This window comes from Acanthisitta chloris, unplaced genomic scaffold, assembly GCF_000695815.1.
Source record: "Acanthisitta chloris isolate BGI_N310 unplaced genomic scaffold, ASM69581v1 scaffold531, whole genome shotgun sequence".
Lineage (NCBI taxonomy): Eukaryota > Metazoa > Chordata > Aves > Passeriformes > Acanthisittidae > Acanthisitta > Acanthisitta chloris.
In genome coordinates this window covers 10478-34497 of record NW_008656252.1, presented here as the reverse complement: position 1 = coordinate 34497, position 24020 = coordinate 10478, and the positions used below count along the sequence as shown (strand labels likewise).

The window sequence follows — 24020 nt, the reverse complement described above, 5'->3', positions numbered from 1 at the left end:
AAACAGTCATCTTCCACAGTTGAATAATGGCCTCTTCAAGTTAATGATAAATGATTTCACTGCCACTTTACATTGACGTATCTTGTAATTTACTGCCCCGAATTCAAGCAAACTGTGACAGAACATCTGCAGCAAAAAGCAAGTCTCTGAACTTACAGTAAATGAAGATGACTTAAATTTTTTTTGACATAATGCTGGTTCAAACTGACACCAGAATCAGTCTGAAAGGATCTTTCATTATGTCCACTATAATAGCAGAATTAATAGAATTAGAAATTTAAGAGATTAATTTGACTCACCTGGTCTACTTCCTGGCAGTGTCACCATGTGTTTAGTGTGGCCCATATCAAAGAAACAGGAGTTCTAGAAAAAGTGAAAATTCTCAAGTTCATATTCCTTTAATCTACTTCAATGTTGGTCACAAGTGAAAATGCTCAGGATAGACTTTATTACAATGAGGATTGGAGTAGGGTTTAAAGGATTTTTAACTGAAATCCCTACCACTGCTATCAGTAGTTCATTTTTCACATAGGCCTTCAGTTCCTTAATCACATCTTGGCAAAACTTAAGACTGTAACATGAGGAGCTGGACATTAATCCTACTCACCTGACTGAACACATTTATGGCAGGAGCATTTGGTTATCACATTGGCAACTTCTTTGCCTAAAATTGTGTGTCTGAAGGTCTGTGTGTTCTGTGGGTTCAGTACACTCCTGGGTTTCTGGTGGGCAAGAATGTGCTATTTCATATATCAAAATAAACAAAGACATTTTTTCTGCAAGGAGGTTAATGTCCCTCTAAGTGCTGATGGAGGTTAAGCAGCACAGGCCATGTCAGCTGTATGTCATCTGTAAATAATCTCTCAGATGATGACAGCTGATGTTTGCCAAGTTCAGAGAGCTCTGAGGAATGATAGTGAGCAAGAAAGTTTTACTACTCTTTGTACACTCTCTTCACCCTTCTTGTACACCTATTTAGTGTCAACAGGTTACTCTACCACAGGGAATCAGTGGAGAGTGCATGGCTCAGCTGCCCGGTATTTTGATGGGAATGGCTCCCCAGGTTTTTATGGTGTCTTCTTTAAATAAGGATGATTTTATTTTTTTTTTTTCAAAATTGGAAGTACTCTTGCAAAGAGCATTAATAGAATTAGCAATCCTATAATTACCAAAGTTACCATAGGACCTCTTACCTGGCAGGAATGGTGGCTTCTATAACCCAACTCAGTACCCAGATGCTGGTGAAGCATTTCATTTACTCTAATGTGAATATCATTATGCCACCTAGTGCATTAAAACATCAGTGCAATTTGAACTTGATTTTTAATGACAGAAACTTCATTAAAAAAAATTTAATTAAAAAAAATCTTGGCCTCCAAACAATTCAGATTAGGCAGTTCAAGATTCCAAAAACTAAATTAAAAACCCCACACAAGCCCTCCCCCCTCAGTTTTTCAATTAGATTAAAGTGTTTAAAAGACCACTTAAAAGAAGGCAGCAAGAGCTATAATTTCTAATGAAACATGTGCCTGAGAGGTGAACTAAAAGGAGGTGGTGTACTTCCTACAGTAATTGCAGTGCTTAATTGCTAAAGACATCAGGAGTATTGTTTATTTATCCAGTGCTCTTTGATCTTGACAATTGAGCAGCAAGAACACAGGTGTTAATGTAGGTGGTTATTTAGAAAGCAAGCAGGGAAGTCTGTAGTTCACAGGAGGCAATCTAAGCAGAGAGTTTCTTAACTTTTTAACATCTGTCTTTAAGATACCTGAGTATTTGGCTTTCTTTATACTCAGTACAAGTTTAATGTGAATGATGTTATACTGGGTTTAAACCACTTGAGTGTTTTTTTGGATTGTAATATGGAAATACCATCCACATTTAGTAATGAGGGAAAGTAGCAATTGAGCGCTCATTTCTAAAGATGTAGAAAATTGCCTGTTTTAAAGCAAAAATATTCCCTTCCATTTATCATTTCTAAAGATGTAGAAAATTGCCTATTTTAAAGCAAAAAATATTCCCTTCCATTTTAAAAAAATTACTTTGTGTTCTTCACAGTCACACATCTTTAAATATAGCACATTTGGAAAAGCCATTCTTACATTTTCATCATCTTGATAAACAAGCTGATCTTTGCTGCAGTTGCAGTGGTGAGGTGGTTGTTGCAATGATTAGCTTTTCCTCTTTTAGGTGAATCTAGTTGGCTGTATGCACAATAAACCAAAATCAGTTGGTTAAAATGCCAGTGTAGAACAGTTGTTATTTTACTTGAAAGTACTTTACTGAATTTTGAAAAGGTACTGTTACTTTGTTGTACAATAAACTGCAGAGCTTCAGGAACTCGACGGCAACAAAGACTTTGTTGTACAATAAACTGCAGAGCTCCAGGAACTCAAAGGCAACAAATTAGTCAGGCAATTAAAGTAGAAAAATAGTGAAGAAATAGTCTCATTATGTGAAGGAGAACAGTGTAAATAAATGTTCTATGTAAGCTGTGCTCAACAGGTGATAATTTTGGTGCTTCAAGCCTCTTGTAATGTCTGGTTGTTTGGTACACTTTAATTTTGTCATCCACTGTGACACCAGCAGGTTTGAGATCACTGTTTGATCTTAGCTCTCCAACCAGTCCCACTTCAGATAGGAGTGGAGAGACCCTGGAAAAGCAGTCAGAACATATTATTCCTATAGGTCTCTGTCCCTGTACGTAAGGGAACTTTGTCATCTGTGTTTTGTGGCACTTGAACATGCAACGTTTTTAGGGGAAAGATCACTGCTTCTCTCTCTCAAGAGAGAATATATAATACAGGTAGTAGATAATATAGAAAATAGATAAAATCCCTAAAACCAAAAGAAGTGAAAGGAGATTGTTGGAGGTGAGCATGACTGAAACTGAAAACAATGTTGGCGCTGCATTCCCTAAAACCAAAAGAAGTGAAAGGAGTTTGTTGGAGGTGAACATAACTGAAACTGAAAACAATGTTGGTGCTGCACATGCAGACCTGTTGGTGTATCCTGCCCTGAGGTTTAGGACAGAAATGCAATGATGTAGTGGGAGATTGGTTCTCAAAATAGACTTTTATTGAGGGTTCTGGAAGGAAGAATGTCTGAACCTTCATCAATGTGCTTTGAAGACTTAATTCACCTCAAAGGTTCCCATGTAGGAAGGACTGTTGGAGGCACAGAGTTGGTTAAATTGTCATGTGTATTTCATGAAATGTAAAAAAAATTAGAAATGTGATCTTGATAATGTACATCCTGCAAATTATATTAGGAATAACTGTACTTCAAATACTGCTTTCATTGTCAAGACACGTATAAAATCTAACAGATTGTTTTCAAAATGAAGCAACCTTGCCTGGAAATGGGGTTTGGGTTTGAAATATATCTTTAGCACATTATTTTGCCTAAAGCAACTCTTCAGCCCTTTCCCATCCTGAGGCTGCATTAGGTCCCTGTTCCGCAGAGCTCTCTGAACAAAGTGTCTCCTGACACATTTGCTGACATGCAGCCTCATTAAAGTGTAAAGACTGTGGCAGTTTCTTTACTTCAGGTCTGTCCATACAAAAGGTAGTGGTGGTGATGCTAAAAGACATGGCTTTTCAGTTTTTGCCCTACCTGAAGCTCAGTTGTGTGATTTTTCACCGCGGCTTCTGCTGCAAAAAACTTCCTGCTGCAATAAAAGAACTGCAGAGCTAGTTCAGAAATCAACAACAAACAGGCCATGCCATGTACTGCAGCTTTTACTGTGCATGTGAAAACTTAGTAAGTTGAAAAGATGCAACTCAGCTGGAACCTGGATCGTGAAAACTTAGTAAGTTGAAAAGATGCAGCTCAGCTGGAACCTGAATCAAGGCTCAACTGCCACAAAAGCATAATGATTATACAAATAGTCATTCAAGCAGCTGTCTAAATATTAACACTGTGCAGTGTATGTTTACTTACACTATTTAAACTACTCCAGAAAGCAAGACACCTGGAATCAACTCATCAAGAGGAAATAATCCAGAGACACTGGTGACAACAGTTGTTAGTTTCACCTTCTTTTTAACAAATGACACAGTTTTTATCATGGGGCTTTAATGCCTAGGAATAGTTTATAAATTGCTTGGAATCCTCCATTTAAAGCACATTGTACCTAATTACCTCCAGAAAAAGAATCTGAAGAAGGGGGATGCAAGTATAAAGTGTATGACTTTTGTGGCTGGGAAACTATGAATTTCACAAAGACTTCTTAAACATGAGTGACCTAAAAATCTGTTGTTCACTGTGAACTCAGTCTGATTTTTACAGCAACCATGATCTTATACATAATATTAATTTCTGAATTATGGGAATGTAGTCTGTCAAAGATACGTCTGAAAAACAAGCTTATGGGGGAAATGAAGTAAAATGTTTATTACTGAACCTGCAACTACAGCTTATTAACAGCTTTTGGGTGAATGTGTGTTGATTACTTCATTCAGCTTTAACCACTTTGAACTTTCGGTTTCAAACATTAGTCTCAGTCAAAACCATGGAGTAACTTTGTTTCAGATGAAGTAATCTCAGATACTAAACCCACTAAAGTTCATGTAAGTGTAGGATGAGACAGAAGTGAGAATTAGGTATTACAAAGAAATTCTTTTTTTGTGATGGGGGTGAGACACTGGAACAGGTTGCCCAGAGAAGCTGTGGATGCCCCATCCCTGTAAGTGTTCAAGGCCAGTTTGGATGGAGCTCTCAGCAACCTGGTCTAGTGGAAGATTCCCTGCCTGTGGTAGGGGGGGTTGGAATGAGATGATCTTTAAGGTCCTTCCAACCAAAACCATTCTATGAATTATGGAGAGAGCTTTGATTATGAGAGCTTTGATGTGAGAGTACAGTCACTTCTTCTGAAGTCTGAACATGAAAGATAGCTGGTGGCCCATGGATTTCATTCTCATAGCATGTGAGTGTTCCACAGTCATGAATGTTTTAATTTTCATAGTACCTGGTATGTGATGGAAATAACTTTGTACCATACAAGATGTTGAAAATTTTTCTGAAGGAACTATATAGCAGTCTTCATATTTGATTATTCCAAATGCAAAATATCAAGGGAAGGAAAACATTAATAACAGTCTTCTAGAAAAGGTATGTGAGATTCCTAGAAATTGGGAAGAAGAAATCCATATGTTGCTACATTTAAAAGCATGTCTGTAGGTTGTTTGCTACTTTTAAGAAGAGCAATAGTAGTGTGCAGCTTTCTGAGAAGCAGTGAAAATGTTGATTTTTTTTTTTAAAATGGCAAATAGTGGCTTATTCACAGGACTTCCAGCAATGACAAAATCTCAGAAAGCACAGAAGTCTGTCTCAGTCTGTTAGCCTCTCACTCCTCAGAAGAAGTTTGTGTTAAAGTTTCTTTTTTTCTTGGTTTCTGTATGAAAAAATTCTTCTGTTCTGTTTCACTAGTTTGAGAACAAGGGACTAGCTGGGCCTGTAAGATGCTGTAAAATTGCGTAGCTATTTTATTCAAAAATTAATGGAATTCAAGAACTGAAAACACAAAGCATTTCATTTTTTTTTAAAGAAAAAAGATTTTCAAAACACCTGTGGTTTAATGGAAAGTGAATTTCATGTTATTCTGTCTCTTGAGTGAGGCAGGGCAAGGTTGGATATTAACAGCAAAATACAGGACTCTCAGAAGTCATTTATCAAGGTGATAAATTATTAATGGACCCTTCTGTTGTCTCTTTCCCACAAAAAACTGGCAACACACAGCGTTATTTTTTCTGAGTTTTTCATGGGTCATGCTGGCAAACACATTCTCAGTGCTGTTTTGTGAAGGGTAATATAACATTCTTGTGTGTTCCCCAAAGTAGTTCTTGTTTACATGAAAAACATGTGAAGCTTCACATTTGGGAAGAGGCTGGAAAATTTCTTTCTGCATGCTTAAAACCACAGAGCACTGGCTTGTGTGCTAAAACCATGTGAAATGATTTAGCTGGATGATAAGCTTCATGTGATCCATTCCATTTACAGCGATTTGGATGGAGAATTGACTCTTCTGGTTTACATAATACACTTCTTTCTGTCCAAAAATGGTTTTGTAGCCAGGCTTTGAAATCGTGGTTGTATAGTTACAAACAGTAAGCAGAAAATGGATAAAGAGGATTCTGAATTTTGAGAGAGAAGGATAACCTTTTAAAGACTAATTATGGCAACTTTTGACATTCAGTGCAGAGCACACTGAAACTTGGTGGCAATGATAGCTGGAGCTGGGAGCTGTGTGTCACTGCTGTCACTGGGTAATTGTGTAAGTCACATGAGCATGAATAGCTACAATGAGAAATAAACATAAGTCAACCTTAAGGAATAATGGGGGAATGACATTTTTGAAGCTGCTTTTCATATTGCCTTTTTGATAACCAGACAAATCTATTTCAGTAGCTGAGTTTGTGGTACAATTAGATAATGTAAAGTTTTAAGCTTGCAGCTCTTTAATTTACTGGACATTTCTTCTCAGTAAGGCTGTTTAATTAATTGGCAGTGAAAAATGTGCTGGGTTTGGCAAATTACATTTCTGTCAAAGCCCCTGCAAGATTCATTAAATCATATCTGAGAGTTCAGGAACTGCCCTTCCTCAACTGCTGGCTTTGTATATATTAGGTGGTGGTTCAAGTTTTACCTCCTGATTACACAGCTAAGTATACATAATTAGTAAATGCAGCCTCTTTCAGTAGAATCCCAGTCAAGAGCAGCAAGACTTCTTAGGTCATGGAAGAATCTGACCATCTTATATGCAACAGGCTGCAGTTCTAAGGCAAAATGCTTTAGAAGTCATGGAAGGGGCATATTTCTGAATACTGAAAAACAGTGTGAAAACAGGTTTAAAAAAACCTCCCAAACTACAAAAAACCCAAACACCATTCCAACAAAACCTCACAACAACAAAAGGAAAAAACACTGTTGAAAACCTTCTGCCAGTTACACAGCAGATTAAAACTTGTTGGCTTTATGGTAGTACCCACTTTATCATGCACACAGGAAAGCAAGAGGGGTTTTTTATGCCTTATTCAGTAGACATAGAACTGAATAAAGACAGACATGTTAGTGCAGGATTATGGGACATTGCCAGATCTCTGTAGGAAAAATGTATACACAAACTGCTTTGGCTGAGGTCATGGCCATTATTTCAATTTGGTTAAAATGGCTAATGAAATTATAGTGGTTGTCTCATTGTAGTCCTGATGGTCTAAGGAGATGTGTATTAGTTGCTTTAATAAAAAGATGTTACCTTTCCTTACAAACCTTATGATATTATAGATTTTAGAAGAGGAAGAAAAGAGCCAGCAAGTGTAGCTCTGAAGATAAACATTTTGATAATACTGGTGAAGGAGGGCAATGTGAGACTTGGCTAAGGAGGTGGTGAACTGATGCCTTTGGAGGACACAGATTCTGTTGTTTATTAGTGGATCCACATTGAGATGTCTGACCTGACCCAGATTCTGCAAACATATAGATGTGCACTCAGCCTTAAGCATGTGAGTAATTTAGTTTAAAACACAAGAGAACTGCTACCTGTTAAAAATGTCAACAGACATGCACATCTGCTGGTCTGTTCATGACTGAGGTTTCTGACTGCAATAAATTTTGCAAAGTAAATATTAATTTGCTGAGTACTGAACATACAGTGCTGTGGCACAAAGCAAAACTGAGACAAATCAAATAGATACAAGAGCTTTTTTTTTTCACAAACCTTGTCTGTCTTTTCAGTAGTTTGCAGCAGGCAGTCTATGAATTGATATGCAAATTTATCCATAAATTGCTAACAAAAATGAAAACTGTCTTCCAAACCAACAGTGAACCTATTAAGTTGTTTCCCTTTACTGTGAGTCCTTGCACATCACCCACAATTTAGGCTTTCTGCTGTTTGTCCTGTGCTTAAAGTGGCATATTGCTTGAGCGTGGATCTCTGATAATGTATCCACATAGAAAAAATTCATAACAACCCTGTTTTGTTTGGGTTTTGGTGTTTGTTTTTTTGTTTGTTTGCTTGGTTTTTTCCATTTTTATGTTCCAGCAATACCTGATCAGGAGAAAGCATTGCAGTGGCATTCAGGTATTATCAATGACATACTGGAAGTAGATCTTGCCACGGCTTTGATGCATTTGTTTTCATGACTCCAGGGCAGTGCTCAGCAGAGTGAGAGCTGATAGAATTAGGTGTACTTTGGCATTTGATTTCTATATAGGATGTAGTCACTGAAGGAGGAGCAATCTCTCATTTATCTCTCAGCTCTGCCTTTTTATACTCCTCCATCTTTTAAACTGAGATGCAGGAGAGACTCTGCAGATTTTTTTCTTCTTGTTTTAAAAAGTTTCATTGAAATAGATTTTGGAAGCTGAGAAGGAAAGTCCTCAGACTGTGCCAGGTTACTGAGGTGTGTGCTTCAATGTGCAAGATCAAATTGGAGCAGTGCCTGTAGACTGCCATTCCCTCCAACTTCATTTTGAAATTTTGAGCTGGTGCCAGGTTACCACTCTGCACTTGTTTGGCTCCCATATAATTTACACATGGTTTTTTGCAGTCAGTTATGTTAGTATTTTATGCTACCTATTGATTTTATATTTCACTAAGTATTTTATTTAAAGCACTCCAAATAGCTCTAGATTTATGTTCCAAAAGTCATGATGTTAAGAGAATTTTATAAATGAAAAATAATTTGGAAATCACCAGATGATGATTTTTCTGTAGTGATTTAAAATATTGCCTATAGTGATGACAATGATCAGGGCAGCAAATGATCCACGAATGACGTCCGAAGGAACAGAAGCCAACACATCAAATGACAGGTGGGTTTTCCCTACCTAATAATAATAATAATAATCTATCAAGCAAATTTAATTTTAAGATGAAAGAAGCAGCTTACTCAGCTCCTAAACTGAAGGCAGAGATTAATGAGAATCAATTGAAGCATTTAAAAAGAGTGCAAGGAGAGAGCTATTTTGGACCTCAAATATTCCTCTTGTCCCTGAAAGAGGCAGAAAAACTGGAAAGAGATGGCCTTACAGTAAGACCTAGCAGATGATGGAAAGGAAACTGTTGTATCTCATATCTGCATTTGTATCCACATGTAAACACACATACTGAATGTGCTTATGTTGTACTTATTAAATAGCTCAGCTGTAGTCATTATAAAGCGTGAGGAGAGATAGGGGTGATAATGCTTGTTAGAGGAGACAAACAGATTGTTCCCCCCTAGAAAATCTTTGCTGAGATTGTATACACTAGTCTGGAAACTGTTGTATCTCATATCTGCATTTGTATCCACATGTAAACACACATACTGAATGTGCTTATGTTGTACTTATTAAATAGCTCAGCTGTAGTCATTATAAAGCGTGAGGAGAGATAGGGGTGATAATGCTTGTTAGAGGAGACAAACAGATTGTTCCCCCCTAGAAAATCTTTGCTGAGATTGTATACACTAGTCTAACCAATCCATCCTGCTGCAGACTTTCTGACTCGGTACTGTTGATGACTTTTGCGACTCACTAGAGAAGTCTAAAGAGTTTTCTTCTCAGAGCTTCCCTTTCTTGTTTGGCTGACCCTTGAGCTAATCTAAAACCCCACTGGTTTCTGAGACCTCTGCAGGAAGAAAACTAGGTATCTACCTGCAGAGATGAGGTAACACAACAGAGCATTTAATGCCTTTGGAGCTTGACAGTTCAGTAGCATTATTTTCCCTTTGAAGGCTTCTGTCCTGTTTATGTTCCTGCCCAAATTAACTATGATTCTTGGAGGGTTTTAGTGCTCTATACAGTTCTTGTACAGCTGTTCTTGCTTGCATAACATTGTCTTTTAAAAACTTTACCAACATTTAATTTTGAAGGACTGAATTCTCTTTTATTAAAAAAGCAAAAGGAGAAAATCCTTTCTTCGTTCTTCTAACTGCAGCTATGGAATTCCTCACTAATACAAAACTACATTTACAGAAGTACTGAATGACCAAATCCCTCAAAAATAAAGAATTTTTTCTCTTGGTTCCAACTGATTTATATTTCTTTAGGGCATTTTTATGGTTTAACCCCAACCAGCAACCAAGCCTCATGCAGCTGCTCACTCACTCTCCCACCAGTGGAATCAGGGAAAGGATCAGAAGGGTCTAGTCTAGTTGACTGGTTAGCTGAAACTCAGTATCCTTTCCTTGTGATGTGCATTTTAAGTCAGGGCTGGAGTTACTCAGATAAAGTATCCTGCATGTGCTCCTAACACAATCAAAGTTAATTGCATAAACTTTTTCTTACCTTAGGTTTGGAATGAGAGAAAACTACTGTGTGGCTTAGCAGAAGCTCACCCATGATATGTATGAGTGTCCCTGTATTTCTTAACAAAAATGAAGGTAAAATAACTAATAGCAGATGAAGCACAGACATGTTTGTGTGTCAGTGTAATGGTATTTTTTTGCAGGAAACCGCTTAGGTCTGGCACTCTGCCTGATTTATACTAAAATTTTCATGTTTCATAGAACATCTTTGAAAACACTTACAGAGTTGTTGGAAAAAACAATCTCATCTGGTAAAGATAATAATCCTGTTTTTGAGAAACTAAACATCTAACAGCATGGCTTGCATATTTACCTTATCTGTACCTTACTTCTCTTGCCTATCATTAAATTCTTTTGCTGGCTGTTCCTTCCCTTTCAGTACTGTCTCGAGCTTTTCCTTTTCAGAGGGCTTTCAGTTTGTTCATATGCAGTCCCCAGGAATGGCTGAGCTGGCTTTTGTAAAGATCAGGGTACACTGATATGCAAAATCTGTCTCAGTTTTCAGAGATACACTGCTGCATGTCACAAAATGTCAGGCTTGAGCTTGTGTTTTGGTAGGTAAGGGTGATATAAACCTCAGCTGGAAGACTGAGCTTGTGGTTTAGTCTTATTCTTTAATTTGTATGTATTCTGGAGTCCTGAAGATTGTCACTTGGACCTTGTTGTGCATAGCTCGTTTATTTAACTCCAGTAGCTTTTAGACTTCAAGTAAAAGCTTAATCTGACAAGGATCTTCAGCTGAGATGAGGAAGAAGGAATGTGCTGGTTTTGGCTGGGGTGGAGTTAACTTCCTTCACAGTGGCCAGTATGGGGCTATGTTTTGGATTTGTGCTGATCACAGAGTTGATAATATGGAGATGTTTGTGTTCTTGCTGAGCTATGCTGACAGAGCCAAGACCTTTTCTGCTTTTTATACTGCCATGCTGGCAAGGAAGTTGGGGGTGCATGAGAGTTTGGGAGGAGACACAGCTGGGATAGGTGACCCAAACTGACCAAAGGGATATTCTGTACCATACAACATCGTGCTCAATATATAAGACGGGAGGAGGAAGGAGGAAGGGGTGGACACCTGGAGTGATGGCATTTGTCTTCCCAAGTAACCATTATGTGTGATGGACCCTGCCCTCCTGGGGATGGCTGAACACCTCCTGCCCATGGGAAGCAGTGAATTCATTCCTTGTCTTGCTTTGCTTGTGTGTGGCTTTTGCTTTGCCTGTGAAACTCTCAATCCATGATTTCTGCAGCTTTTACCCTTCCCATTCTCTTCCCCATCCTGCTGGTGAGGGAGGGAGAAAGTGGCTATGTGAGGCTTGGCTGCTACCTGGGGTTAAACCATGACAAGGAATCTCTATGGGATCATCAGGTCAAATTAAAAAGATCTTTCCAGTTTTTATAGGATCTCATCTTTGTCACTTTTTCTCACAAAGGTGTGGAAAAGGTTTCACAATAACTTGACTTAACCGAGGGCAAGTCCCTCCTGACCAGCCTAATGGCCTTCTATGATGGAGTGACTACACTTGTGGAAAAGGGAAGATCTAGGGATATCATCTGTATGGGCTTCTGTAAGGCCTTTGACATGATCTCCTAATACTGGGAGTCCTGTCATACTGGACGTGTGTTCATCTCCTTTATACTTTGTATATAAATACCAATTGAAATTATTTTGTTGTCACCAAGTACTGAATTTTATTTGAAATAAACTGTTATCTTCAATCATAAGAAAATAATTGTATATTTTTAATATGCTAAACAAAATTAACAAAGCTCCAGTATTTGCCTTTTTTCATATGTGTTTTATAATGACCCACTGTGAGAGGTGTTACAGATGTTGTTTCTTTGGAAAACTCACTGTGATTTGTATTTCTTGGGCAGACTCAGTTTTCCATTATTTTTTTAGCCCTGAAAACATGCACAAGTATTAGCAAAGTTTTGATTTTTTTAAATGACCTATGTTATTGACATAGGTTATTGTGTAATGACATCACAGAATTTGATGGCACATTTAGTAGAAAAGGTCAGCTTCTTCAGCAACAGGTGTTATTGATCCCACTTTGAGTGTCAACAAGGCTTCATGGGATGTATCTAAGAGCAAACTTAATGCCTGATTTTGAGATCCAGCTAAGCCCACTGTTAAACAAATGCAGACAAGAAAACATTAAGACTCTGGTAGGACATGCAGTTATGGCATTATGGAGACAGAACAGAAGATAGAAAGAAACATTCAGTTATATCAGCAGGCTTTGCATTAGGTGTGGACTGTTTGTTGGATGAGGAATTGGCTGGGTTGTTGCAACCAGAAGGTAGTGGTCAGCTGCTCAGTGCCTGGATAGAGATCAGTGATGACTGGTATCCCTCAGGAGTCTGTATTTGGACCAGTACTGTTTAATGTCTTCAACTATGGACAGTGGGATTGAGTGCACTCAGCAAATTTGCAGATGACACCAATCTGAGTGGTACAGCTGGCAAACATAAGGGATGGGATGCTGTCCAGAGGGACCTGGACAAACTTGGGAACTGGGCCCATGTGAACCTCCTGTGGGCCAACAAAGTCAAGTGCAAGGTTCTGCTCCTGGCTTGGGGCAATCCTCCAGTATTGAAACAGGCTGGGGGATGAAGTGATTGAGATAGTCCTGAAGAGAATGTCTTGGGAGTACTGGTGCATGAAAAGCTGGGCATTCACTGGCAATGTACACTTGCAGCCCAGAAAACCAACAATATCCTGTCCTGCATCAAAAGAAGTGTGGCCAACAAGTCAAGGGAGGCAATTCTCCCACTCTACTCCACTCTTGTGAGACCTCACCTGGAGTATTGCATCCAGCTGTGGAGTCCTCGGTATGAGAAAGACATGGACCTGCTTGAGTGGGTCCAGAGGACAGCCACAAAGATGATCAGAGGGCTAGAGCACCTCCCCTGTGAAGATAGGCTGAGAGATTTGGGATTGTTCATTCTGGAGAAGCAAAGGTTCCAGTGAGACCTTATTGCAAGCTTTCAGTACTTAAAGGGGCTTATAAGAAAGATGGGAACAGATGTATTAACAGGGCCCTGTAGTGATGGGACAGGGGTAATGGGTTTAAACTGAATGAGGGTAGATTCAGACTAGGAAGAAATGTTTTATGATGAAGGTAGTAAAACATGGGTACAGGTTGCCCAGAGAGGTGGTAGATGCTGCATCCCTGAAAATATTCACAGCCAGGCTAGATGGGGCTCTGACCAACCTGGTTTAGTTGAAAATGTCCTTGATCACTGCAGGGATCTTCGGGCTAGATGACCTTTGAAGGTCCCTTCCACCCAAACCATTCTATGATTCTAACCTTTTTCGTAACCTTGCTGAAGAAGGGAGCAACTTCTTGTAGCAGCTGAACTCTCCAAAGGCAAGATAGCTACTGCCCAAAGGCAGAGCTCATGATACAGCCTACTTGTTAACTTCAGGGGCTGTGAACAGTGGTATCTTTGTAGAGCAGAAACTGTCTTATTAGTTACACTGCTGTTCTTAGTTACAACCAAGTACCAGCTAATGGTACTCCCTCTGTCCCTCAGGACTTTATATTATCTTCTCCCATCTGAATATGCATCCATATTTTGTAAAGAAATATGCATCTTCTATGTATATCTTGAATTTTCAAAGGAGCCCCTTTCTGAGAAAACCATTGCCCAGAAGAATTCTGAAGCAGACCAAGACCCCCTTGGAAAGTATTTCTGGTGTCTGTGAACAGGCAGTTTCCCTAGCCCCTGGTAAGAGAGGAGAGACCATATATGTTTTAGTTTCTTGGAAGTGGGACTGGGCTTTTCTCCTACTAAGAAATTTTTGGTTCAGCTGTTAATGGAAAGGCAGGGATTTTTCAGTTTTGTGATAGCACAAATTGATTTCTAACCCTGAGCTTCTTTCCATCTGTGAAGTTTTGTTTACATTCACGTGCATATGTCTAACAGACACACATTGATTTAAAGATCTGGTCGATAGTTGTTTTATCTTGTTGCTGTTTCTAATATAACTCAATAAGTAGGCATGATGGGAACAACTACATGGGTGATAGTCATTCCTGCAGTTTGCCATGGCTGATGAGCAGCATCTTGCATGCTGAGAGAGAGCCTCAGCAGGGCTGCTGTAGTAAAGAAAAAAATCTGTCTCAATCTTCTGTTGCAAGTACTTCCATTTCCTGCCCTTACCTTACCAAATGAATTGGTACTTCTCCTTAGTCACATCCACTTTTGAGATTCCCAGCAGTGCAGGAATGGCCATGCTTCAGGGCACTGTGCTTACCTGTTGCCTCTAGGCCTGCATCTCAGGTCTGTTTTACTGCATATGGTGCCTGTAATTTAGCTGGCTGAGAAAAAATGTGGGACAGATTTAGATGCAGTTTACTTGCTATTTGCTTCTGTTGATTTCTCTGCTCTGTCGCATAGTCTCTTATTTTCTCTCTTCCCACTATATCTTCAGGCCCTAGAGGAGCCTGTACTGCCAGACAATTGCTTACACATTCTTTTTTGCCCATCTCTGTAATAATACAACCTGTGTTGGCAGAGTCCCATAGCCTCTGCAGTAAAACCTGTGTCAGAATATAGCAGACTTTGGAGAAAGGTTTTTGGATTTTTGCTAGGGAAGGCTGAGATCCTTTCAAAGATCAATAGCTATAGACATTTCTGTACTTATTGATGCCACTGTCTACGAGACAAGATTGTTGAGAGGAATGAAAGACCAGAAGTTACAAAGGTAGACTTCATAAGGACTGAGATATTGCTTCCCCCATCTTCAGCAACTTGAAACAATTGTGGTTGTGTCAGTTCTGCCAATGGAGTTGTATAACAAATGATTCCAAGATACTGTGAAATAGACAGACTAGAGGTGACTACATTGTCTGGCTAGAGTTTTCTAAAACGATTCATAATATTAAGCTTGAGTATTTCTGGATTCCATGTTGAGTCTCCAGAATGGTACCTAGAAAATTGTGGATATCCATGGACGATCAAATAGAAATCACACCCGTTCCATAAAACTAATACTTAACTGCCATTAAATTAAAAGTTGGCTGATAGTATATTTTTAGTGTCACTGCCATCCTTGTGATGTGCACACAGTTTAAGAACACTGAGTGAGTGTTCTTAAGGTTATTTATGGGTCTGTGATAAGGTTTTACCCTTGTGCTAGTTAAGCTGTCAACAAAAAACTTTAGGTGGAGACATAGAACAATAGTTTGGGCTAGAAGGAATCTTTATAGGTCATCTAGCCTAACCCCCCTGCAGTGAACAGAGAACAGGTTGCTCAGAGCCATGTGGGTATCGTTCCTTCAGTGATTTAGAAAGGTGAAAATGGGGGACTCAATTGGTTATCAGTCAGCATGGAGGAACAGATCCACTCATGGGGCTAAAAGGCTTATTTAAGTACAAAATCAGGAATGACTGAGCACTTTTGCATTTGAGCCTTTTAGCTGTAGTGATCTAGGAGGAATTAAATCCTTCTCTTATTTCTGCTCTGAAAGGGTTATGATGTGGCATTTTCAGGACACAAAACCCAAGCAGTAATTCTCTGCATATGGCTTGAAAACTTCACAAGAGCAAAGCACAAGTTGAAAGTTTTGCCAGTTTGTTGGCTCATGCAGTGAACACTCACAGTGTGCTATGCAATAGTGGCACCCAGTGGAGGCTGGAATTACAGCAAAGTTTGCATTGCTGCTGGATAAGGCTTGTCCAAATCTTATCCTGGATTTAGGACTGCAGCCAAGGTTTTGGGAAGGTGGATCGATGAGAATCAAAGCTATGCACCACTGAAATGTCCTCCTAAACTAAGACAAATGCTGTCAACCAGGCTTTTAATCTGAAATGTTTAGGTTCTCTATTCACAACAAACAATTACAGCAAAGTTTGCATTGCTGCTGGATAAGGCTTGTCCAAATCTTATCCTGGATTTAGGACTGCAGCCAAGGTTTTGGGAAGGTGGATCGATGAGAATCAAAGCTATGCACCACTGAAATGTCCTCCTAAACTAAGACAAATGCTGTCAACCAGGCTTTTAATCTGAAATGTTTAGGTTCTCTATTCACAACAAACTCTGGATAGTGTGATTTTCCCTATAGGGCAGACCCTCTGCTTTAACTACATTAATTGAAAAAAAACCTTAAGCAACATCTAATGCAAAAGCATCTCAGGGAGTGAAGAAAAAAAGCCCTCTACTCCTACCACCCTGAAAGTACTGCTTGGATAGTGACAGTATCAGCCTCAAAAGCTTGGAGAGAAAGTGAAGAGGAGCATATGTGCATGGGGCCAAGGGAGAGCAGAAGGAAAGCTTGGCCCCTCATTCAGTCACAGTCTGGGCTATGATGCAATAGACTAAACAGGCTGTAAGGTGCATGAGAGAGGAGTGATAACAGGAGGAATGCCAGACCTGTGTCAAGTAGGTGGGAAGGAAGTATGGAGAGAGCATCTCTTCATGTTTAAATTTGGGCAGTGCTGACAGTGGCACCACCAAAAAGAAATGGACACTAATAATATGCTGTAAGCTGATCAACCTCACCATATTGTGGAGTCCTCAGTGTCTTACAATGTGAAAGGAATGTCAGATTTCTCTAAAGAATACATTATTTACTATGAGACTGATCGACATGCTGCTCCATGGGGAATGAGGGTCTCTATATGTGTCATCTTCTGTTTATTGCTTTCTCAGGCATCATGTATTGCAAATAGTTGTGATGAACTGGGATTTTTGAATAAGTGACTTGTAGTGCCAAAGGGAATGAATGAATTAGAATAATGTTCCTGCATACAAGGTATTATAAAGCACAGATTTCAGTTCCAGGTTGCATTCCTACTCAGTGTCTGATTTTATCACAAAAATGTAAGGAATGAGGATAGTGATCTGAATTCATAGAAAATTTTCATCTTTAACTGCTTGAGCACCCTCTGCCCTTTTCTTTTTTTGCATTTATTTTAGCATTTCACTATAAGCACTGGATGTTTTGGCCATGCTGGAAATATCTTGGATCTGCAAAGAGAGGCTGGATGCAGAAAAACCTGTTCAAGTAACTTGTTTTGCATTCAAGAAAGGGTTTAAGAAAGGGGGAATAAGAAGCTGAGCCAATTGATTTACACACTTTGGATTTTTTTTCATAGGTGCAAAATTCATTTAGGCAGAAGAGGCTGCTTATTAAGTGCATGTTCTGTCCCTATTGCAATACTGTACTTTCTAAGTGACCCCATTAAGTCACCAGGACATTCTGTTGATTAGCTTACTATTCAGTGTGAGGTGCATTCTTATAATTCCCAGAGAAATGACAGCTTATTTTAATGATAATAGGTGGCATCATTACAATAGCATTTATCCAAGTATTTTGTGGAGGTAGGTAAGTAGATTTTTATCTGCATTTTGTAGCACAGGTTATGAGAGGGAAAGTAAGTCACTCGGGAGTAGGAATCTGCCTCAAATGTGTAATGTCAACTTTATGGGTGATCCAAACATGATGTTGTACTACTACTTAGGTTGAGGAAGGAGTGATAATGAAAGTGAAGGCAAAACAGGTGTTAAAATAGGTTTGCAAGTTGTTTTTGAGCTAGATACTTGATGTGTTCTGAGCAAAATAATTAGAAGGCGTAAGTCACCTACTAAAGGTTGCTCCCATCTTATTCTGTATCCTGGAAGTGGAACTGGGTTACAGGTCACAGGATCTCCCCTAGGAAATATTCAGGGAGGAAGCCATGTCTTCGGACTTCCTGCTCCTGTTAGTGGAATTTATTTTATGTGTTTAAAGGCTATAACAAATTGCTTTTCCCATTACTCAGAAGGGTATTTTTTATGATTTGTGCCCCAGAGAGCTGGCAGTGTTTGAATTCCGCAGCCCATGGCACTTCTGTGCTGCTGTGCCAGATTAGGTTGAGAAGCACACCCTACACCTTTATTGTACTGGCTTTGCTGTCCTATTGCATGTGATATTGATGTTACTCTAAGTAAAAATTCTGTTTGCTGTACTCCTTTTGTTCATCTTCCATTCAAGTTCCTTTAAGCATGAAATACCACATTTGCATCCAATTTTTTGGTGTATTTCTCTGCTAGAAGGATTTCTGTCTTGTATGAACTTGTAAAAATGAAGCACTTACTACAAAATGTATGAAGAAGGTAAGGCACTTAGGACCTAGGGCGCTGGAGGAGACATTATGACAGAGAAGTCCAATTATTCAGATGAAGACTTTAGTCCCAAAAAGGACAGGTAATTGAGACATACTCATGTAATTACAATTGATTTTTCTTGCAGAAAAAAAAAAGACAAAGAATGACAATTGCTGAAAGTGGTAATAAAAAAGGAAGCAATTTTAAGTAGAGATGATGCTGGATTTTTTTTCTTCTTTTTCCTTCTTAGTTTTTAAAGAAATATATGAGTGCTGACTTCTGATCCTTTTAATCCTAGAAAGAAGGGTAAGCCTATATCAATGAATAGTATTCATAGTTCAAGTAAAGAGAAAATAACAGAGAGATAGGAAAATACATAGCAAGACCTTTTCAGTTACATGGATTAAGATTTACAATGGCATTAAGCAAGATCAGTTGTTCAAGTTCATTAAAAGCCAACTGATTTGACATTTTTCCCCTTTTAAGCAGAATGGTTTGTAGCCATCTATTTTGAATAGAAACATTTGCACTTTCCTTTGAAATCCTTCAGGTTTTGCAGTAGATACTGTCTTGCATTTACCTTGGCCATTGATCTTTGTAATGACTCCTGCATTTCTGGTTAAAGTTGCTCTTCAGTAAGACAACTAAGGATCTAAGCCATAGGGGTCAATAAAAGCCCAGACAACATCTCTGTTGCAGGTGGCCAGCTAGTCCATAATGGCTAGAAATGGAGATGACAAACCCTTCAGGCTTTGTGCATAAGGAATTGCCACTCTCTGGCAACCAGTGACAGGACCTATGTGAATGACCTGAAGTTGTGTCAGAAGAGGTTTAGGTTTGATATTAAGAAAGATTTCTTCCCCCAGAGGGTGACTGGGCGCTGGAACAACTCCCCAGGGAAGTTGTCACAACCCCAAGCCTGGCAGAGTTCAAGAAGTATTTGACAGTGCTCTCAGGCACATGGTGTGATTCTTGGGGATATCCTGTGCAGGGTGAAGAGTTGAACTAGATGATTCTCAAAGGTCCTTTCCAACTCCAAATATTCTGTGATTCTGCAGTTCTGTGAGTGGGAAGCATTAGCTTTCTGTCATGACAAGGATCATCTAGAAGGTATCCTGGATCTACTTTGCTGTGAAGTAGAATGAATGAATCTCCAGAGTTCATGATGAATCATTTTTTGGACCTGAGAATATATGAGTGGATATCAACACTCTAATTAGAAGCAAATATGTTACTTCTAAAATTCCTTGTATGCATGATAAAAGATACTTTATAAGTAAATTTTAAAAGTGTTTCAGAAAAAGACTTAAAATACACCCTGTACAATGCTCTGCCAAAGTATGAGTGCTGTTTAAGCATACACGTTCTCTTCGGAGTCTGAATGTTAAAATTTTGTACTCTCTAAAACTGTTAGTCATTGTAACTTCCGAGAATGAGAGAACTGTGCCAGGAAAAAAAACCCAAGTTGGAAACTCATTTAAAATGTGTATATATTCAAGGGTGCTATCATGTACATATGAATGATAACCTAGCTTTTGTTTTTTTGTGATATGATATAAATGACATACTGATATTTAATAGACCTCACAGTTAACAGAATTTCACTTCGTTGTGACAAACTGTCCATAGACTTTCAGGAAGAACTGCTAGAAGGCATTGAATGAAAGCATTTAATTGGACTACTTCAACAGCATTGCTGCTATCTTTGCTTTTAGCAGTATGGAAATTATTTTAATGTGAAACAATGTGGAAATAAATGCTATTGGTATTTGATTTGGGTATTAGGAAAAAGCACAGTCACAGACAAAACCCCTAAGATGCTAACTTTTGTGTGTATGCACATGAAGTAGCTGCAAGAACTCACAATTCTGTAAGTATTTTGAAAACAAAAGCCCCCTTGTTCAATATAACAGCTGTTGTTCAGGTTTTTAAACAGACTTTAGAGTGGACATTGTGAGCAGAACATCTAGGTGATTAGGCAGTCTGAGAGTATTCATAACTGTGAAGACCTAGAGTGAAATTTACGACCATATGGGATGTGGAACAGTTCCTAGCTCAGCTAGGTCTTGATCATGTGCAGTCAGGGACTTTTATTGAAGGCTCCTAACTTCACTGGGGGATGATAAGACTTCAGCTTCTCATATGATTATTATACCTGAATTGCAAGACACTTTTCACACATTTTGAGTGAAACTAAACCTGAAACATGCTCTTTGTGGAACATGAGAGAGACAGAGGTTCTTAGCACACAAGAGACACAGTTCGAGACAGTTCTGAGTGATCTTTACTCGAACAATTCTTCTAAGTAAGTTATGTGGAGAGGAAAAGAAAAGGTCTAAGATACTGGCCTGATTTTTTACTTTGGAGGGTATTAATATTTTGATAAGCAATAATAAAATATGTGGGTTATTTAAAAAAATTGTTTGCATTGATTATACTTTTTCCCCTCCAGGATCCTTGCTAGCTTTGAATTTGACATAATTTGTTAATGTTGAGTCATGTTTTGTGTAGTTTACCTTGCTCATCAGACATCGGTCAAAGTAAGTTTCAGAAATACACTGAATTCATGTTCAGTAAAAAATAGTGGGAGAGACATAGCACAGGCTTTGCAGTAACTTTTCCCTAGCAGTCACTATCATTGCTTACAGTGCTAGCTCAGGCTTGTTATAACACTTTCCCAAGAGTGAGAGGCCTGTGACCAGGGCTCTACCTGCTGCCCAATGAAGCTAGACACATATGCACTGTGAGAGGTGACTGAAAGAGCTTCCAGTGCTAATAAAAATGGAAACATGTTCACAGTTATTTCTTCCTTTTGTTCTTTGTCAGCTGTAGAATTGAAATATTGTAAAAATATTTCCGGGTTAGTATTTTATTTACAATCTGAATTACTTTAGATTCAGCAAATGACATTTATGGGGTTTTTTTGTTAGTGCTTTTGCAAAGGGGGAGTGCACTGCAGGCAATTCCTAGGAGAGAATCCAGTAAGCCACTCTTTCATTCTAGTGTCTAGCAAGGAACTGTCCTTCAAAATAGCATTTTCTTTGTGCCAGTCTCCTTGATTTGAATTCTTTCTAGAATTTTGGTACACTTTGATCTAAAGTTACATTATTTGGCCTTGAGGGTTCAGTAGTTCTGTTTTCAGAGTGACATGTGTATACCTTGGTTTCCTAGTTGTCGTACTTTATGGTATCTCTTATACAGATGTCCCATTATGTTATCTCTGCTTCCCACTGAAACAGAGGGAGCCTCTCCTGGAGCTGGAGAAGCCCTGTACCATTCTGTGAAGACCTACAGTGGCTCTTCCTGTGTTATTTATGGACTGGCAGTTGGCAAAATATAGCTTGATCATGTGAAATTTCTAGTCCAGACTTGAGCTTTACAGGTCTGAAGGATTCGGTTCGTTCGAAGTATTGAATAAGAGTTTTTACTGCTTATGCGAAGTGAACCTTGAGTGTTATTGGGGAATTCTAATATTTAGGACTTGCTAGTTGTTGCATTCCTTCTGTCATAACATCTCTTGTATTATTCTAAGAGTGAACAAACTGGCTTATATATTAGGGACACTATTACAAAAACAGGTACTGACTGGATGACAGAATCAGAACAGTATTTGGGACTTTCCTGAACAACAAGTTTGTTTTCCCATGTCTGTGCAGCTAAAATACACAAGTTGAGGTTTTATCTTTGCCCTAACATAACACTTAGGCGTTTTTCTATCTGAAATAACTGGAGAAGATCCTGGGCTATTGAAGCTGGAATCTACTCACTAAGTCAATTCAGTGAGTTCTGACCTGTTTTTCTGATGTGAGATCAGTTTATGAAAATAAGCCTGACTTGCAAATGTGATTTTGAATGCAGATTGGAACTGCCCCTGTATGAAAGTGCTGTGGTGTAGTTATCTTTGCTTGTTGAAAAATAATCTCTATTGAAAGTGTAACCAAACTTGTGGGTTTGTTCCTCCTTCAATGCAGCATTCAAACACTAACTTAACTTTAAGTATATATGTTTATTATCCTTGATAAGGATGCTTATTTATGCTGAGACCTGTTAAGGCAGGAAGCAGTATTGAGTAGAAGAAAAATAAAAATTCGGCTTGTAAAAATACTCCATTTTCTCAGCATCTTAGGATTGTCCTTTTTTCTTATAATATGGAGTCAATGTGACAACTGTATTTTACCAAAGTGCAGTACTGGAAGGTGTTAATGGAGAGAAAAACATCTGAGATCATTTTACCTGATGGCTCGTAGTAGACCTCAGACTGCTTATAAAGATTGTATGCAAACAGCTGATCTTAAACTTGAGTCTCTTCGGCTTAAAGCAGTTCTGAAATTGTTTTATTGCCTCTGCAGTCATAGAAATAAATCAACATTTGTGGGAGACCCAAGGAGATTTTTCTAACTGTCAGGAGAGGAATCTTAGGATCAAATAGCTTTAGTCCACTGTAGCCAGTAAAGTTCTATCAATTTTCACCAGATGAAAACGGCCACTTTTTTACTTTTTTGAAATTCTTGTTTGAATAGGGCTAGCAATTTCCTCTGTTGTTATTACAACACGAATGGACTCTTATTGAGTTGCTCACTAAAAGTTTTATAGCTAAAGTGCTGTGAGTGTTTTCATTATAAATGGCTGTCATAAAACTCTATAACTTGCTTGTAAAAATTCTCTGCCAATAAAAATCTGGCATGTCCAAGGCTGCTTCTGGAGCTAATTTATTTAAATTAATTTATTAAAGTAATTGAACAGGCATTGTGAAGTAATGAATGTAGAAAACAATTATATTAACGCTTGATGCCTCACAGTGCTTTTCTTAAAAGCAAGAAAAAGTTTTGGGAAGAGGAATATGGGTGAAGCACTGAGTCAGTTTTGGCAATTTTGTGAATTTAGACATAAAAACATTTTTATGAACAAGTTATATTATGTATTTAATACCTTATATTGGCTAACAATTCTACTGTATGGTACATTTAATTAGTGTACATACGGTTCAAATGCTGCAGAGCCTTGCGTTTAAACCGACTGACACCACTGAAATGAGAAATATTTGCAGGAAAATTGTTTGCATAAGGATAAAACAGAATGCATTTCCTGAATGCATTTGTAGAATATAATATTTAAACTAACAGTACAAAAGCAACACCTTGTGCTACATCCATTAAGTGTTCACTTGCTCTGCCTTTCTAATGGAAGTACTTTCTGCTATGGTGTTCCCACTGTCATACTTTGTGCATAGGGTAGGCTTGTGTTTGTATCTAAGTTATGGCATAATGACCTGTTCAAGAATTTGAAGTTGTATGTGAACTCACAGTAATAATAAAAGAGCATATTTTTAATAATTTACTCTTTAACATAATCATGTTAAGATTTCAAAGTATTGACATAAACAAATCCAGAATTCTAGCAGGAAGTAAATCAGATACTTTTCCTGAGAGACGAAAGACACTGTGAAGAGTTAGATTAGGTGATAATGACTGACTGTGACCTCCATGCTGCTCTTTTTGGATAGAGGCCCTTTCTCATTACTGGAATAGGATAAGAGGCTCCTATAAAAATGTGGTGTGCTTGGGATTGGTTTTCTTCTCATGAAGAGGTGCACTAACAGACACTTCTAGGAAATAAAATCCATGGTGTCACGCAAA

At 38.5% G+C, this 24020-nt stretch overlaps 1 protein-coding gene across 1 annotated transcript in view; it reads left to right on the top strand.

Moving 5' to 3' along the window:
• Positions 1-24020, top strand: part of INSC (inscuteable homolog (Drosophila)) — a gene marked incomplete at both ends in the record, with an annotated part of 41184 nt that overhangs the window by 8242 nt on the left and 8922 nt on the right. The window lies entirely within an intron of this gene.